Genomic DNA, 20,476 nt, shown 5'->3' on the forward strand with positions numbered 1-20,476 from the left:
CTAGCCTATTGTCTAGCCGTACGGGGCCGTACGGTTAGCCTCTTGTCTAGCCGTACGGGAATGTACGACTAGCCACTGCCTTTAGTTATTGGAGGTTTTTATGTATTATACCCAGTCGCAAGTGGTATAGGCTATACTCAAATCTTTTCGTCCGTCTGTTATTGGATACTGTGATGGGTTATGTATCACATTCAATGTTTTTTTTTTGTTTATAAGACAAAAACAGGATTTTTTTCAAAATACCTTCCTTTTAACTAATTTAAAAGCATTTTTACAGGTCCATTCTTGCGAAGCAATAATGCAAGTTAAAGAACTGGTTTTACAAGTCCCTATTCGATATTTATGACATAACTATGACTAAAATCTTCAGAATAGTTCAATGCACGAAATGAATACCTTTCTGTTGGACATCAGGAAGTGGACCGAATATCGATGACTGGATCATTTTCCACGAAGGCACATACAACTACAGTAAAGTTCCGCTACTTTCAGCTTGGTCTTAATAGCATGTCGGACTAAATAATTAACAGGGTATTTTGTTCTTTATTTAATACTTTGGGACCATGCAATCTTGAAAAATTGCAATTTACAATGTTCAATGTGGTCTTAATAGCGGTACTCTTCTTGTACTAGGAATCGCTGCGTGTTTTAGTCATTACATTTGAAATCCTTTTCGAAGCTATCATAAAAAACATTTATATTCGTGTCACGCCAGGGTGACATCACGTCAGGTTTAAACACAATAAGTAAATACATATTGTTATAACGTTTAAATATTCGTTTGACTTCTATTTTTCATTTCAATTTAATAATCCTATAAATGTTTTGTTTTTGGTTGTCATATCTATTTACCATTAACGATCCGCAACTGCTTTACATTTACGTATCTTTGCAATGAAACTGTTATAGCGACAACTGTTTCATTATAGCTGCTTGCATCACACGGACACCACTGTTATATAATTCAATAATTTCTACAAGGATGATTCTATCCTACATTATCTCAATTGTTTAACCAAGGACATTGTGCTTTTAAAAGTTCCGGCGACTACAAAATCACGCAACAGGAGAAAATAACACGATACGTAGTCAAATAATGCAAAAATTCAAAAAAAATATTAAAATAACATTAAACACATATTTAGTTCACCATTGTGTCATTCCCTCTGTAAAATGAATTCGACTCAAAATGTTATTAAATGTATAATGCAAGGAAACCATGCAGAGCGATTCATGCATAGGCCACACAAATACAAACAAATCTGATCGTGAGGATTTACTATATCAAGTTTGAGGTCGAGAAGATCTTAACCACAATTCTAATGCGAGTGTCGCAAGATATAACTATGCTCAAGGCCAACTCATTTTTTAGCAAACAATGTTTCGTATTTCAAGTGACACTAACTCAGGGACCCGGTATGTCGGTATCAAGTATCACAGAGTATACATATATAAAAAAATTGGGTCATGGGGACCCAGATATGAGGTTTAAAGTAAAAAAATGTATATGTTATTTGTCTGCAGAAATAACTAGATATATTAAGTTTTGAGTTATATATAGGTTGTTGAAGGTAATTCGCATAAAACACGCTATTTTTCAGTTGGATACTAGCATGGGAAAGGGAAGTACCCAACAATCCGGAAATATATCACAGACCCTATAGTTAACCCAGTATGAGTATATAATATATATATATATATATATATATATATATATATATATATATATATATATATATATATATATATATATATATATATATATATACTAATGAATGTGTTTTAACATATTAAAATGAATACATGATAATACTATCCATAAGAACCAAAAATGTGAAGTGGTACGAAACAATTAAGCACGAAAACTTTTACGACACAATCTAGGAGATGCGAAGGCCCTAATCGAAATGCGATACGATATCGATAGAAAACATAATACACACCTTAATAAATAAGATTCATAATCTTATTACACCTTGGGTCTATGCATAATCGTTTGAATTACGAAAAACAAAGATGTCTTCGAACGACATGTGCGAAAATAATACAGTAGCAAAAGAAAATCTACCAAAAAGAAAAATAGGATACCATGCACACTAAAAAAGCGTAACGGGTTCCGATACAGGTACGTTTGCTCATCGAGTTTTAATTAACATCCCCAATTTCGTTCATGTTGCTACATTACTCTGTGCTAAGTTCAAGACTTTGTTGTATGATACCTGTTTAGAAGACATTCTATCGACGATAAGTACGCATACACCTCATACATACATATCGATATTGACGTTTTGATAATACAATACAATAAACAATACGGTTTTGCAATAGTATAACGGCGTATGATCCATATTGGGATTGCTTATGCTGATATGCTTGCACATTATATTGTAATTAAAATGTATCAACACATTATTTTTTTGTAATGTGCAGCTCAACCTAACATTGCAATGCATTGCAAATTAGCAATAAAGTAACTTGATTAATTAGATTTTAAATTCAAAGCAAACTTATACAACAGTGTTTGTAAATAGTGATTATCGAACTTGTGAATAGGTTTGCTTATATTCATAATTAAGCCAGTCCACTGAGATATCAACCTAAGCAGAACTTATTATATGTATGAAAAGTCTTGCAACAAAGTTAAGCCATCCCATGCCTACATTAACAATGATAATATACACAGTTTATATTATTACATTAATTAATCGTTGTATATCACAATTTCATTAGATCAATTAAAACAGGTATACGGTTTGGGTACCCGGTGAATCGAGGATATACCTATGAGGATTTCCGTATTATTGTATGCTACAATCAGCTGGTCTTAACTATTATAGTTAATATCGTTGAGGTTTATGTTATACAGTATTGTTTTGTTACTTTTAATGTGCTACCGATTGAATAAACAATGCTTATACAATTTCGATGTTTAATAGTAACATCCATATACTAATTTTTTATATCATTGGCGGATTCGTGAATACAATTTCATGTTTAGCAAATACCTCCAATGAGTGCGCTTACAATATATATATATATATATATATATATATATATATATATATATATATATATATATATATACTAATGAATGTGTTTTAACATATTAAAATGAATACATGATAATACTATCCATAAGAACCAAAAATGTGAAGTGGTACGAAACAATTAAGCACGAAAACTTTTACGACACAATCTAGGAGATGCGAAGGCCCTAATCGAAATGCGATACGATATCGATAGAAAACATAATACACACCTTAATAAATAAGATTCATAATCTTATTACACCTTGGGTCTATGCATAATCGTTTGAATTACGAAAAACAAAGATGTCTTCGAACGACATGTGCGAAAATAATACAGTAGCAAAAGAAAATCTACCAAAAAGAAAATAGGATACCATGCACACTAAAAAGCGTAACGGGTTCCGATACAGGTACGTTTGCTCATCGAGTTTTAATTAACATCCCCAATTTCGTTCATGTTGCTACATTACTCTGTGCTAAGTTCAAGACTTTGTTGTATGATACCTGTTTAGAAGACATTCTATCGACGATAAGTACGCATACACCTCATACATACATATCGATATTGACGTTTTGATAATACAATACAATAAACAATACGGTTTTGCAATAGTATAACGGCGTATGATCCATATTGGGATTGCTATATGCTGTATATGCTATGCACATTATATTGTAATTAAAATGTAATCAACACATTATTTTTTTGTAATGTGCAGCTCAACCTAACATTGCAATGCCATTGCAAATTAGCAATAAAGTAACTTGATTAAATTAGATTTTTAAATTCAAAGCAAACTTATACAACATGTTTGTAACCTACTCTGGTGTAATTAAATCAAACCGAAACACACGTATTTAAATGATACAGATAAATTATTTAATATACATATGACCGTCATTCACTTTCAGAAGGAAACAATATTAATATATAGTCCAGCTTTGTTATATTATATATATTCATTTGAGTATGAGGATAAATACGACAATATAGGTAAAAAACACATTTAATATGACGCAAGTGCTCAGACAAATATGCATTATGCAAATATTGAAAGACATTATTTTGCAATGTTATTCCATAAAACTAATGTTTTTTGGTATTATATAAATGCTGAATTTGCACTAAGTGGACCGCTTAAACCAGGTATTTTATATAAGTAAAGATGATTATAAAGTTAATAGTGATTATCGAACTTGTGAATAAGGTTTGCTAGAAAGATACTGTTTTAATGTTCCTTAATTATATTCATAATTGTACAATTTAAGTAAAAACAGTCCACTGAGATGCTACAACAGTTGGAATTTAAACTGAGTAAGTCGTGTTGGTAATTTGCTAAACACGCATGCACTTTAATAAAAACGTCAACGCGTGCCACCGTATGTATCAAACGAAAGCCCTCATCTGGAACATTCATTACGATTGATGCGATTTGAATAATTTTAGTCAGCACAAATCCTGTGTTGTTATAAAACATAAAGTGATAATATAAATTTGTAAAATGTGTTGCTAATTCAACTGCAAAAAGTTAAGATGATTAAGAAAGGAGGCTTTATTAAACGAAAGAATGCTTTGGGAAAAAATAGCAATCACATCAAGCAATTTATTATATGTATGAAAAGTATCTTGCAAGATATGCGTGGACTATTTCATACAAAAGTACTAATAAAGGCCATCCCATGCCCACATTGAACAATGATAATATACATTTTAGCCAGACAGTTTAATCAATTATTACATTTACAACCTTAATGAAGTCCTGAATCGCATGTATATGTGCACAACTGTATATAACACAGGTCTTCATGTTCTCTCTGGACAATGTGATGTTGCAGTTTTATTCGGGTGTGCTTATGATCAATTAAACACATACTCACAAGTATGCGTATTTTGAAGAAATCTTATTGTATCTGGTTTGATATTGCGCATTGTAACGAACGCAGTACAACGCAAATCTAATTATCTTCATGACAACGAAAACATTCACGAACATGCGATAATTATTACTAAAATTGACGGAGGAGTGTTGAGAGTTTACTTTGTGGGTGTTATTACGTTATTTGGATCACGTATAGAATGTACTGAATAGGACAACAATGTTTTTTTCCTTGTTATTTAACATCAAATATTCGGTTATATAAGAGGTGTGGTATTCGCAAAGCATATTTAATCCCAATAAAGCCTTCTAACAAACTTTTTTCACCTGAAATATGCTTATCCTTATACACAAGCTGTTCATAGTTACTTTATGAACAGTAGTCTCCTTTAATTGGCGTTTATTTGATATGTTTTTTTGACAAATGGTTGTGATATTTATATTTAAGATTCGTCATGCTCAGATAGCCCCTGAAGAGAGTATGCACTAGTTTGGAGCTATGCTGGCCGTAAATAGCATATGCCTCATTTGCTAATGACGCATGCCATGTAATACCGTATTTATAAGCCTGTTACTTTTCGTAATGCACATACATTGTGACTGATTATCTAACATAGTTGTATTGTTTTACTCGATCATATTGATCTGTTAAAATAATACTAAACATCTTGCATATATTCTGCAAGACACCCATTGTTGATTTTTAACAAGGTTATAACATGCACAAACAATGACTGCGTTTTATGTTACTTGAAACATGTTTGTATTCCAAACATCCAAATCGTATCTTTCGTTATTGAAGCCACACATTATTTTAATAAATGTTTCTACAGAGCGAGGATATAAAGCCAATCAACCTGCACATTAATCAGTAGTAGATTTAAACGATAAACCTGCTGTTTGTGTGATGAAAACAACTATTTTATTAATTGCAGACATAACATATTATTAGACCCAGCATGGCGTGTAGCAAACAGTATGTTATTGTGTATATCGACACAGCTTGCTATCCATTACTATGAATATTGAAATGCCCCAGAATTTCTGAATGACTTTGAAGATCTTTGTTTTAACAATTCTAACCTTTTTGATGTTGTTGTTTTGCCATCTTAAACAGGCACTCACCGCGAGTAGTCACGTCCAACGTTGTTTTGTATAAACTGTACTTATCCAATTTTATTATTTTATAAGCACAATTTTACACTTGATATGTATTTTATCCTGGGCTTGATTGCGTTCCGACTTTTCATTAAAAGTAACATTACGACTCGCGAAATTTCATTACACTGATCATTAAAGCATGTATTCAACTTCCTACTCACGTTTATGAATGGTAATATCCATTGCATGTAATCAATTTCTTCTTAGTCTCTTTATATGTTTGTTCATTTTTGCATAAGATGCCATTATCCATTTATAAATCGTAAAACTCCTTTGAGTGAAATAACATTTTTGTCAGCCGTCAGCCATCTTACTTCCTCTGTTCGTAACGGTTGAATAGTTCCGAGTCAAGGATGTCGGCATCGAACAAAAAACGCCCTCATCATTTCATGGTATTATACACCGCTCTTTTAAATGTCATAATTTAACTGCGCTTTATGTTTAAGTCTTATTTTAAATCCACGATGGCTGCCATTTGTCTGTTTTACTGAGTGAGTTGTTAAGTTGACGTTCGAATGTAGCTAAGTCATAATGACGTCATTGACCAGTTATTTCGTCACCAACCACTTTTTGCCCATGTATTCTTGGTCATTGGCCGATAGTTGGTACATGACCTCCTTACGACCATTTTTCGACCGCTTTTCTCCAGATTTATGGTCGATCCCATCACAGAGTATATAAGGTGCCATTTTTTTGCTCCGAGTCAGTATCAATCAGTTTTCTATTGGAACCACCTCCACGTCATTTTTAAAACAGAAAGCTAACTTAAAAGTCTTTCGAGTACGTGGCTATAACTTTGTAATGTATTATTTTAATGCTTAATACTTTACTAACAGTCTAACATAAAAAATTACTATTTTAGCGTAAGCTGCATGTATTGCATTAATGCACTTGTGTGAATTGATCTGTCTTTGATCAGCTGATTATATTGAATATTGTTTAATATCGCTATATTTGGAATAATCTGTATCTGTTCAAGAGGATCAGTGTAACTAGTAGACATAATTTGTTAGACAGTGGGTGTCTGTATGCATGTAGTATTATATAGTTTTTTTAACACAAAAGAAACGGAAGATAACAAATTAAAAACTGTTTGAAACGTTTATTGTCTTAAAGTACATTAGTGTAACATTCCTATAAAATCAGTATTCAGTGATTTGTTCCTAGTCTTCGAGAAGAATAAGAACGCTACCGAACCCATTTTGTTTATATAAAAGGACTGGTTTAGTAACACACGGTTAACTAACAACAACAATAACAATTAATTTCGTGTATTAAAGACTTACATAGAACGGTGGTTATAATAACAGCAATTCAATGCATTATATAACATTTATTATATTAAGTAATATAACAGCGACACTTGTTTGATATAAATACAAATAAACTAGGATGAGACCCCCACAGGGAACGCTCGCTCAAGACAGTTGGGGTCTTCGCAGTCAAGAAGCAGACCAATGATGTACCGACAAGAGATTGATCCCAGTCTGTCAGCATCTAGCAAACCTTTTGTTAGCCGAGCTCACAGCAATATGGCGGTTTACCAAAACACGAACTATGCAAACACATCTAGCATGACCCCTTATTTGTGTCACAATGGTCATACAGGTGGCCAAATTTATCAAAATGGCTGTCAATTCGGGCACCAACCTGAGCATTACTCAACGCGATCTCACAGGTCAAGGTCACATGAGCGTATGCGAATACACCCTTTCGATGGTAGAAAGGATTGGTGGGTGTAGGCAACCCGTTTTGATGTTATATCTGACCATTTTGGCTGGAGCGATGACACGCGTCTAGACCAACTTTTGCAGCGATTGGAGGGTCAGGCAGCTGATTTTGCGTTTGCTCAATTAACACCGGCTACTGTCAACAACTATCAAGAGCTCAAAGCCGAACTTAACAGCAGGTTAAGAGTCGTTTAAACAGCAATAACATTTGCTGCTAAGTTCACTCGTAGGAATCCTAGGCTTGGTGAACCAGCAGAGTCCTATGCAGCAGAGCTAAAGATGTTGTAGGACAAAACCCACCCGCACAGGGATATACGAACCCGAGAAGAGGACTTGGTCAGACGATTCCTTGGTGGACTTTTATACGAGGATACCAGATTTGAAGTAGAGTACCATAAGGAGCCGGCAACAATTGATGAGGCTGTATACAACGTAGTGACCCGTGTACAAACAAGAGGCGGAACTGAATGTGAGAAGGGCTATAGAAGATCTGCCGGAAGAACAACTGAGTCTGAAAAGCCATATGCCGGTGACCAAGTGGCTCCAAAGAAGCCTTCAACGTACAGCAGAGCGAAAAAGTGGCCTAAGAGTCCAAAACAGGACACTACTTATGACAGCGGGGAAATTTTGAAGCGTTTGGACAACCTTGAAGGTAGTGCAATGAAAAGCAGCGGGAAGAAAAGAAGCAGAAAAGATATTGAATGCTACCGCTGCCATGGCAAGGGGCACTTTGCTCGAGAATGCCTAAGTGGTGAGAAAAAGGGCGAGGTAGTGCATACAGAGCCAAACTTTGGTGAAAGCAATCTTCCTTTAAACGAGACAGGACCAGCCACTGTGGCCAAAGGGAGGTCCAAGTAGAGGAAAAGATGGGCCATTCAAGCAAATCTGAAGAGTTCTTGGTTAGAGAGAGATATTATTAGGTTAGAGAGACCTAGGCAGCTTGATGATGGTGTGTATATAAAAGGGAAAGAAAATAATATACCCGTCATCTTTACGACAGACACAGGTGCGTCTAGGACAATTGTCTCGAAGAGAGGATTTGATCAATTGGTCCAAGCGAATCGACCTGTGTTACGTAAGACGGCCTGTTTGATAAGGGCAGGAGGCGCCCCCATCAAGAAGGAAGGTCAGGCGAAGTTAGAGCTGTACTTAGGTCCTGTTAATCTGATCCGGAATGCGATTTTGGCGGATATCAAGGACGAGGCTCTATAAGGATACGATATCCTAAGTGGAAAACAGGGCAGACCAGCTGACATCTTCCTGAGTGCGAACAAAATAGTGCTTGATGGGCAGGAGATTCCCGTATTTCAGATAGGGAGGACAGGTAGATCAAGACAGGTAATAGTGGCAGAAGACGTGACCTTGCCACCACTTGCAGAGGCAAGGGTTTGCAGAGAGTTTTGAGAGTGATGATAGTGACTTGCAGGCAGATTATGTGGTTGAGCCAACAGAAAACTTCAAAGAGAGATATCCCTTGCAAATGGCCTCAACCCGTGTCAACATCAACCAGTCCCCAACTTGTGTGATTAGGCTGTTAAACCCATTCACAACCGAAGTTAAATTATGTCAGGATGCTGTCATTGGTAGCGCTGAAAAGATTGAGAGAGTGGTGTCAGTGCTGTCAAGCAAAAAAAACGATTAAGAGGAAAGCAATTTCTTTGCGGTACGAAGAGTTGTGACCAGTCTGCCAGATACTTAACCGAAGGCGCTAAGTTTCATAAACCAAAATTTGTAAGTCAGGTGCCTAATCATCTAAAATCTCTCTTAGAAAGGTCTACTAAAGGAAAGACAAAAGCTGAAACAGATGCAGTCGCTGCATTATTCATTAAGTACCAAAAGACATTTTCAACAAATGAATGGGACTTAGGCTAACACATCTTACTGAACACCCAATTAACATTGGAGCGGCTGCAACGACAAAACAAAGGCCTCATCGCGTGCCACTCGCATATGCCGCTTAGGAGAAGGGGGCAATAGAGGATCTGCTGAAAAAGGGAGTTATTCAAAAGAGCGTCTCCCCGTGGGCCAGTCCTATTGTTCTGGTAAGAAAGAAAAATTTTAGTATGCGTCCCTGTGTAGACTACCGAAAGGTGAATGCGTTAGTCAAGCCGGATGGCTTTTCCTTGCCGCGCATACAGGATTGCCTCGATGCAGTAGCTGGAGCACATCTTTTCAGCAGTTTCGATCTTACCTCTAGGTATTTTTAGATCCCCCTCAAAAAGGAGGATATTCCAAAAACATCGTTCGTGTGCAAATTCGGTCAATTTAAAATGACTCGCATGCCGTTTTGCCTTAACAACGCTGCGAGTACATTTCAAAGAATACTGGAGCTTGCTCTTCAATGCATCCAAGTGCACACCTGTCTCGTGTATATAGATGATATTATTGTATATGGCAAAACATTTTAGCAGCACTTGGAACGTGTAGATGAGGTCTTGTCGCGCCTTCAGAACGCTGGTTTGAAGCTCAAGCCTGACAAGTGCCACATGTTGCAAACCGAGGTCGTATATTTTGGCCATGTGGTGTCAAGTTAGGGAGTAAAACCTGACCCAACAAACGTGGCCAAAATTATAGGCTGGCCAACACCCAAAAATCCAAAGCAGGTGCGTCAGTTTGTAGCAACAGGCTCTTACTATCGCCACTTTATTAGGGATTTCGCTTAGGTGTCGAAGTCATTGGTCGATCTTACCCGTAAAGATGCGACGTTTGGAAGGAGGCGCAGGAAAATGCGTTCAATGCACTTAAACAAGCTTTGGTCAGTCCCGAGATGATGGGTTATCCCTTGAATGCGGGAGGGACGTTTTACTTGGATGTAGATGCATCCGGAGTCGGCATCGGCGCGGTTTTGGCACAGCTCAAAGTGGACAGGGAGCGTGTTATTGCGTATGCCAGTCGAGCGCTAAGCAGATCTGAAACGAACTACTGTATCACTGAAAAGGAGTTACTTGCAGTAGTCTACTATGTACGGTACTTCCGCCAGTATCTGCTCGGCCGAAGATTCACTGTCAGGACCGATCACCAAGCTCTTGTCTGGCTATTTAGTATGAAGGAGCCGTACGACAAAATAGCTAGGTGGACTGACATATTGGCCACTTATGACTTCGCAATTGAGTACCGCTCCGGATTGAAGCAGCTACATTGTGATGCTCTCTCAAGATGTGAAGGGCCGAAATATTGTGGCATTATTGGGTCATCTAGGATCAGCTATTGTTAAAAGACGGAGTGCTATTTCGCCGTAGAAAGGATGACTTGCCAGCCCCTGAAACGTTGCAGCTCATAACGCCAAAGGTTATCAGAGAGGTAGTTGTACGCCAATCACACAACACAGTTACTGCTGGACATCAAGGTGTTAAAAAGACCCAGGCGATGTTAGTAAGGTCATTCTTCTGGTTCCATCTCAAAACTGAGATCAGGTTATACATACAGGCCTATATCTGATATCTGCGAGAGAGACAAAACTCCCAACAAGAAGCCTACGGCTCCTATGGGGCATCTACAGGAAGAAGGTGCCTAGGATATGTTAGCAAGGGACTTTGTTGGCCCTCTCCCAGTGACACCCGCTGGTAACAGGCCCATCTTGCTGATGACCGATCACTTCACCAAGTATGATGAGGTAATTCCTGTCAAAACGCCAACAGCAGAGGAGTGCGCGGAGAAAATTGTGGAACATGTTATCTCCCTTTGAGGGGCCCCTCTCACTATTCATTCAGGGGTCATCATTCGAGAGCCAAGTTTTCAGACTAATGTGCTCTCTGTTTGGAATTAAAAAGTGTCACTCAAGTCCACGTAACCCAAAAGGGAATGGCCAAGTGGATCGATTTAATCGGTCCATCTTAAAAATGATTAGGGCCTACCTTGCAGATGAGCTAGCAGAATGGGACCTGCATCTAGGCAGCCTTGTCGGAGCCTACAGGGCAACTCCGCATAAGAGCACCGGCCAGTCACCTTACATGTTGGCAACCGGTCAAGAAGTGCGTTTGCCAGCTGATGTTATTTTGGCCAGCCAGATTGCAATGCGGAGATGGTTGATTTAGCAGCAGCACACGCTTTGAAGCTGCGGGATAGAACCAGGAGGGCTCACGAACTTGCTAGAGTTTTCTTGGCATGTTAAGCAAGGCGTAACAAGGAGGTATACGACTCGAAACTCTCCTTTACTCAGTACTACGTTGGTGATGCAGTATGGTTCTTGCGAAAAGCTTAAACCGCACTATGATGACCCATTTGTTGTTACCGCAATGCCTTCGAAAATCAACCTCACTATTCAATTGGACGCAGACGGACAACAGAGAACCATTTATCATGACAAGCTGAAACCTTATAAGTGAAAGTAAAAAAAAAACTATGATAGAAAGATCTGGTGTATAGCCAGTCCATTTATCACAGACATATTTACAATGTTATTAGCAATAAACAAACAACTCAACATATATCACTGATGATCGTATACAAATCGGTGTTAACTATATCACAGTCATAGTATCTCAGATACTTGGGATGCTCGCAAGACTTAAAATAAATATACACATAATTAACTTAAATGTTTATGGTATCACAGTCATCCACAAAAGTTCTAAATTCGTGGTAAAAGTACTAAAAGTCAGCGTTATTAAAGGGGCAAAACAAAGTTTTATTGATCAAATACAGATTGGTTCCCTCAATTAGACCGGTTACTCGCCCTTCAATCCATGATTCTATATTTGCAGGATATGGAGACAGCGAAGAAACCAAGGGTCCAGTACCGCTGCAAAAAATGTCCGAAGACCGACAGAAAGGGAAGACTTGTGGGCCGTTTTTTCAAGTACCGTGTTACTTTTGACCAAGTACCTTACACATGCAGCCTCTGCAGCTTCAGATGTTAGACACAGCAGCACCTTCTGGATCACGTTACAAAATACGCACCCCATGTTAAGGAGGCGAAGATGGGGGCGTAACGGATTTACGTCGATATCTGAATAAATCAGATAACCCTTACATTGTCTCCGAGTTGGACATTGAACGTTTGGGAGATCCTGTATCGGAGGCACATGCGGACGAAGTAGAAGAAGGGTGGTTTGATGTCCCAGAAGAAAATCCTATACTACCTGATTGGCTTACACCTACTCAGGCGCCTAAAATTCAGTCACCAGTCACTGCCGCGCCGATGGATCTGAACATGTTCAGGCATCAACCCTATGTGCCCAACGAGTGCCGTTTCCGCTTCAAGACATCTCGAATGGCTGGTTCATTCAGAACCAAATTTCGAATGAAGTCCCGGTTTACAGGCCTACATCGAAGGCAGCAGGTCAGGCCCATCTATTCCAGCCTGCGAAGACTCCAAATTCCACTGCAGGAGACAAATTCGTCAAGTCAGTTGTGACACATGGAACGCCCATCCAGGATGAGATCGTCCTGCACCTGGATGACACCTCAAGTTTGGATTTCCTTGATGAAGAGCCTCTGGAGTTGCTGGCACAAAAGGTGTGTAGTGGGTCAACTACGGCTAAAGGGGTAGATCCCGAGTTTCAGCCTACTCCCGCCAAGAAGGTCAGGCAATCGGCGTCTCCCACTAGATCTCTTCCGAAAGCCCCCGAGGAGCATGACGAGACAGCAGTGCCAACGTCCCTAATCCCGGGGATCATCCAGAAACTAACCTCGGATATGCCTGCAGGTGTAGAAAGGATTGTGACAGAAATGAGCCGCCACACCCGGTTGTTGGAGAGGCAGAGCGACTTGCTGCAAAGAGTAACCACGGCCGTGCTCCAGGTGAGAGACGACATGGACAGGTTGCGGCGAAGAGAGAACCGTTTATCGGTGAAAAGTGTTTCTAAATACATGAGAAAGTGACTTTAAATACTCAGTACATGAACATTGTTTTTTTTAATTATAATCTTTACAGTTTAAAGTTTAAAGTTACAAAAAGACACTTGACAATGAAGAAGTGACATTGTCAGAAAGTTCACATGACCAATTTGTTAATGTACTGTTTAAAACGTTACTTCAAATTTTAGTTTAAATGTTTATTCATAAAAGTTCAAACATAAGTATTAGAATACAGTGAAACCTCGCTATTAAGGCCACCAATGGACTTTTAAATGTACACTTTCATTCATGTTTACAATTAATTGAAATTGACATTTGTGAATTGACTCAGGAGAGCCAATTCTGTGCGAGGGGGGTACTGAAATGCCCTAGCATTTCTGAATGACTTTGAAGATGTTTTTTTTATCAATTCTTACCTTTTTGATGTTGTTGTTTTGTCATCTTAAACAGGCACCCACTGCGAGTAGTCATGTCCAACGTTGTTTTGTATAAAATGTGCTCATCAAATTTTATTGTTTTATAAGCACAATTTTACACTCAATATGTATTTTATCCTGAGCTTGATTGTGTTCATACTGTCATTGCAAGTAATATTGCGACTCGCGAAATTTCATTACACTGATTCTTTAAGCATTTTTTCAACTTCTTGCTCACGTTTGTGAATGGTAATATCCATTGCATGTAATCCATTTCTGCTTAGTAGATCTTTATATGTTTGTTTTTTTGCATAAGATGCCATTATCCATTTAGAAATCTTAAAACTCCTTTGAGTGAAATCACATTTTTGTCAGCCGTCAGCCATCTTACTTCCTGTGTTCGTAACGGTTGAATTGTTCCAAGTCAATGATAAACCAGAAAACGCCCACGTCATTTCATGATAGTATACACCGCTCTTGTAAATGTCATAACTTAAATGTGCTTTATGTTTAATTCTTATTTTAAATCCACGATGACTGACATTTGTCTGTTTTACTGAGTCAGTTGTTAAGTTGACGTTCGAATGTAGCTTAGTCATAATGACGTTATTGACCAGTTATTTCGTCCCCGACCACTTTTTGCCCATGTATTCCTGGTCATTGGCCGATAGTTGGTACATGAACACCTTACGACCATTTTTCGACCACTTTTCGCCCCAGATTTATGGTCGATCCCATCACAGAGTATATAAGGAGCCAATTGTTTGCTCCGAGTCAGTCTCACTCAGTTTTTCTATTGGAACCACCACCACGTCATTTTTGAAACAGAAATCTAACTTAAAAGTCTTTCGAGTGCGTGGTTACTTTTACTTTTAACTTAATGTTTAACACTATCATACTAATTCATCGAAAGCAATATGTGTATACAATATGATAATTAACAAAATAAAAATCAGATAATACTTCTTCTTGAAACAATGATGTGTGACCCTTAATTTAATGCTTTACTAAAAGGCCTTGATCAGTGAATCTTATTTAGGCTCATGTATGTTGTTTTGCCAACTATAAACTCCAAACAAATGTACACATCTCGGTATTTTTCCGTTAACTATTTTGTATAACACATGTTAAATGGTGTTATCTTACAAAGAAATACGTTAAATCCATCAATATATTAAACATAGTAGAAAAGCTACTTTTTCTAATTAAACACGCACGAGACTCAAATGTGCAGAAGTAGTGAACATACAAAACAAACAGTATGTCCGGTAAACATAATCAAAACCATAACATAAAATAGTTAATTTAAAAAAAGCTATACATGTGCTTTGGCGCAACATCCTGATTTGAGCGCCACCTCATTGGCATTGGCCCCATATCTTTTTAAAAAACATGCACATTTATCGGCTAAAAATCGATTTGTTTGTGCACGCATTAACTTGAACAGGTTAAAAGCAATCGTTTTGTTAATGCCCGCTTTAATTGGCTGGAAATTCGCTCGCCATACAAGCAAACGACATCGATTTGCTTTTACGAATTCTACCATGCCACAGCATAAGGGTCCTTACATTTCCAAACGGGTTGTAATTATATGTTTCAATACATTTTTAGATGAATTTATAATCGTTGAATCGCACTACATTGGTCGATTGTTAAAAATAATGCGACATATGTAAACACACTTATTTTACTTATCACCATGTAAAATTATCCGTTACATTTTCAACCATCCGGGCCAGAACGCCACCTCAGAAGTAGAATTGGCTAATTTGTTATGCATTTCAACAAAGAGGATGCGTGCGTGTTTTACGGCCGTGAACTTTGTTCGCGCGTAACTCAAAGGTAGTTGTTACTAATTTGCCGAAACAATACGAAGATATTCACTGGAATATCTACTGTTGCACCTGGATATGTAAGTGAATTGTTTGCGACGTAGGTGAATTGCAAGAAAAAGGTGGAATGTATAATAATCCTTATCTGAAGGTCACATAGTTACATTTAATCATATATTAAAACATCTGTTTTAATATAATTCGTGATTATATTGTGCACACTAATGACTTGTTAAAGCGCATGTTTGTTGGATAATGTTATACATACATAAGTGTTAATTCAATTTCTGAAACACACCTACACTTACATGCCATATATATCCGTGATTGTTTATTTTTTATTTATATAATCCCGTCGTAATTTTATTAACAGACGGGTTGGCTAACCTGATGTTTGTATTTCCTGCGGATATAAATAATGATGCAATTTGAATAAATGATTTTTTATTAAATGATTCATACATGGCTTTCAAAGTCATCACACAAACGCATGCATTGTTTTATATTGAACAATTGAACAACGCACCGCTAGAAGAACACATAATTATAGCAGCAGGGATGGTATTTAAGTCAGTGAAGTATTGAGAAATGATGATGTCGTAATTACCCAATGGAAAGTGTAAATAGAAGAGTCCGTAAACATTATTTGCTTTATTATCTTGATTTTACGACGCATGACGCGCTGTACGATGCTATTGTTCATATAACATATTAAAGCGAAACGCGTATTAATTGTTGCTCACATGTCTGAATTGTTACCATATCAAGGTACATGCTTATTACTTACAGTCTGAGGTTTCGAGGGCAGCGTAATGCGTGTGTATTGCAGTTTATCGCTTGCTTTTTCTCAAATCTTCGACTGAAATTACATGTCGTTAGCAGAATCATGGTCCTCAATCCGTAGCTTCATAATTACAAGACCTTTCTAAAAAACAATCTATATTTATATATATAAAACACACAAACGTTTAACCAGTATCATTGCCACTCGTCGATTTGATGGAATGAATTTGAGTGTTCCTTTGAAACGAGCAATACACTGGGTGTAGGGATTGACAGAATATGTGTTATGTTTTTGTTTTAACTTGCACAATTTGCTATTTAGGTTGTGGCATGTTTGTAAATTAATATTCCTTAAATAGCTTAACTATTGAAGACTGTAGACATAAACATGGTAATCGCGAAACAATTATATAAAAAAGAGCACCGTGGCTGTTGTAGAAACTGAGCCACCAGTAAGTTATTTGTATCCGTAAATACGTGTTTCGTTAACGTTTCCATATATAATTTTTGATGGTCAAGTAATTGCTGAATTGTGTGTCAAAACTTGCTTCATACTATTACAACATATGTAGTATGGCAAATTATATACGAAGTGATGTTCAACTAAATTAATGTTTTACATATTAAGCTTAGAGCGTATGATTCAGGGTTGTGTTTGCATATTGAATATACTTTGTACTGTTTTATAATTTGTATCATTGTGTTATCTCACATCATAAGAATTCAATATTAGTGCCATTAGCTTATTATATATATATATATATATTTGTTTATAACTGTTATATACTGGTGTATGTGAATTTTATGCACTTCAGTATATGTCTTAACTAAAACATTAATTAATCGATGTATTCTTGTTTTAAATATACTAATTATACAATTTGACACATGTTTAGTTCGTTATTTAGTAGGAATGCACCTATTTGGTATGACATTAAATACATCGATCCACTTGTGATCGCATTACTTTTTGTGCTTTAAATTTTCATGAAATGAGAATGTAAATAGAAACATGTTTTAACTATGCAAGGATCGTGCCAATTAAGATATTAATTTCTCTTATAGATGTTTAACAAATCCCCATAACTTATACGATAAGGTCCTGTTTAATTAAAGAGTTAATTAAATGATACAAGTAAGCTATTTCAATTACTGAATGTTAGATACTTTTAGTGAAATATAGGATCACTTCGACAAGATCACTACACGGCAGCTCAGTTCCATATAAATTCATAATCAATAACAATAAATTATAAGTATGCACCGATACAGCTTAAATCAATGTATAGAGCAATTTACTAGCCTTGCAGAGACACATAAAAATCTGAAATACAACACGTATAACTTTCAGAACCCTGTCAGAGTAATGTTACAAATATATTTCTTGGTCCAAAGATTATTTTGATACATTAAAACAAATACACGCTAGAACATTAATCCAATCCTAAAGTTAAATTATGGTCCAATAAATTTATCTGAGTATTTGCAAGTCAAAACTACGTCTCAATAAAACTTGCAAACACGGTTTTCTCGCCGAATTGTTAATGTATATTCATTTACTTTATGTGCGCATAGTTTCCAGCAATTATACAAATATGCCCCTTAAGAAAACGTTTCTCAAGACGCATCATAGTTAGCATACGCTAAATATACCTAACAAATGCATCATCTTAATGCGGATGGATCAATCAAGGTATAATAAATATTCATAAGTGGTTTGTTTATGCGATTGACATCTGATAGTGGAAGTTAATGACACTTCGCTTTGCAAATGAAACACAACATACAAATATTTGGAATATGAATGCATAATGAAACACATGAAACATTACCAAGGGAAAAATGACTAAAACCTCTCGCTTGTTTTATATTTCAGGCAAGCGATTCATATGTATCACATGATGAGAAATAAGACGGGACATAACACTGAATATGAGACAACCTAAGCATCGAATCTTATAACATGTATTCTTGCCATGTAAAAAAATCTCATGTTGAATACCGTGCGAATTCTGCTTTGTGAATTAACGGTCTTGAGCCTAATCTAGTGTACGTGTTTAAAAATGTAAGTGGCCTAAACCCACGGTTATAACCGCTTTTTATTACAGTTGCTATATTTAAGAATATTTTAGTGACCCACGTGTGCACAAGGATACTTTCTACAACAACAGAAACCTACCAAAACAGTAAATTGTTTCAAGTTTTCAACCTTCCACGGCTTTGCATTTTTACGCGATTACTCATAAACGAACTTGTTTTTTCTGTATACGAGGCTTGTTTGGTAATTCAATGTAATGTGTACACAATCTTTGTAATTTTCATGATAAAAAAACAAATTGTAGATAACGATTGTTTCGTTAATTTTCACAATTTAGGGCAGGTATTGTACACACACATATATATATATATATATATATATATATATATATATATATATATATATATATATATATATATATTGTACACGCAAGTGAAACTTATTTGACAAACATTGCTTGAAATTTTGGCGGCAAGTTTTATTTGAATTTGATTTATATTTGAATGCTAAAAGTCATTAAGATGGAGATATTTACGTCAATTCAACATAAACATCGACAAACTCGGCGCACTTAGATATATGTATATCAACTAAAGAGATTCTTCTTTTAAACAACTTATGTGTAATTTTGCGAAATAAGTTATCTGAGTTCGTATGTTGTATAATCGACACATTGAAAACGTTCACTACGTAGAAAACGCGATTGTGTTTGGAAACACGTTGAAATCAAAACAGGGAGGTTCGGCGGGTTTAAAGAAGTTCAAATGAAAGTTGCTCATCTCTAAAACCATGATTTTCGCGTGTTTCCCGTAAACAAAATCGGTTGTATAGGGTACATGGGATAAATCCATCAATTTCCAACGAGGGCCGTTTTTCTCTATAATGCTTTTATTAGTTCCGTTTTGAGCATCTGGAAGTAAAACACACTTGCAATAAAGAGAAACGCATTAAGCAGCAATTATCACAAAAAAAAATCAATCATAGAAATCGTTAATATTTTAATCTTAAACAGGTTATCAAAACAAAACGCAGCCCGTCAACGGTGCCTTCGAACTATGCTCACGTTTTTTTGTTAAAAGATCAAATCTAAAAACAAAGCTTATATTCTATCAAAAACGAAATCCGTTGTTAAGGACTACATCAACCGTAACCGCGAAGTTACTGCCGGCGGCGCAGCCCTCTTCGACTGTAAGCTCGAAAGTTCCAAGATAACATCGAGGACATTCAAAGTGACCAATGGCTACAGGAAAGTTACAACGACGACGAGCAGTTGGGTTCCATATATATTCTTTTCTAAGCCAAAGGTACACATGAGTGAATGCAGTACAATAACATCTTTACGTGTGTATATATGTGTATTTCACCGTTTAAAAGATTGTTTGAGTAAAACTAATAATTGGATTAATGAAAGTAACCCATTTAGCAAAAAAAACCACAACACCCTCAAGACTGATAGGCTGACTGAATAAATATTGCTATAGGACATCCTACAAAATGTTCAATATGTATGTGTTAATTCCGGTATATCTGTAAAAAAAACGTTAACAATAACATGTACATATGTGTTTATTTAAAAATTATGAAAATTAATTTAAATGAAAAAAGCAACGAAAACACTACGGAAACGACATTTGCTTGACAACCACATTTTGTTTAAAAAAGGATGGGTTTTTTATTGATGCGTGCCATGCTCTTGGTCTCAATGTCATCCGCCTCTCGTTATACGTTATTGGCCACCGGTGGGACATATATGCGAAATTTAAATAAATAAAATTAGCATAATACTTCAAAAACAGTTCGACAAAAAATAT

Source organism: Dreissena polymorpha, chromosome 5 (genome assembly GCF_020536995.1).
Source record: "Dreissena polymorpha isolate Duluth1 chromosome 5, UMN_Dpol_1.0, whole genome shotgun sequence".
Classification (NCBI taxonomy): domain Eukaryota; kingdom Metazoa; phylum Mollusca; class Bivalvia; order Myida; family Dreissenidae; genus Dreissena; species Dreissena polymorpha.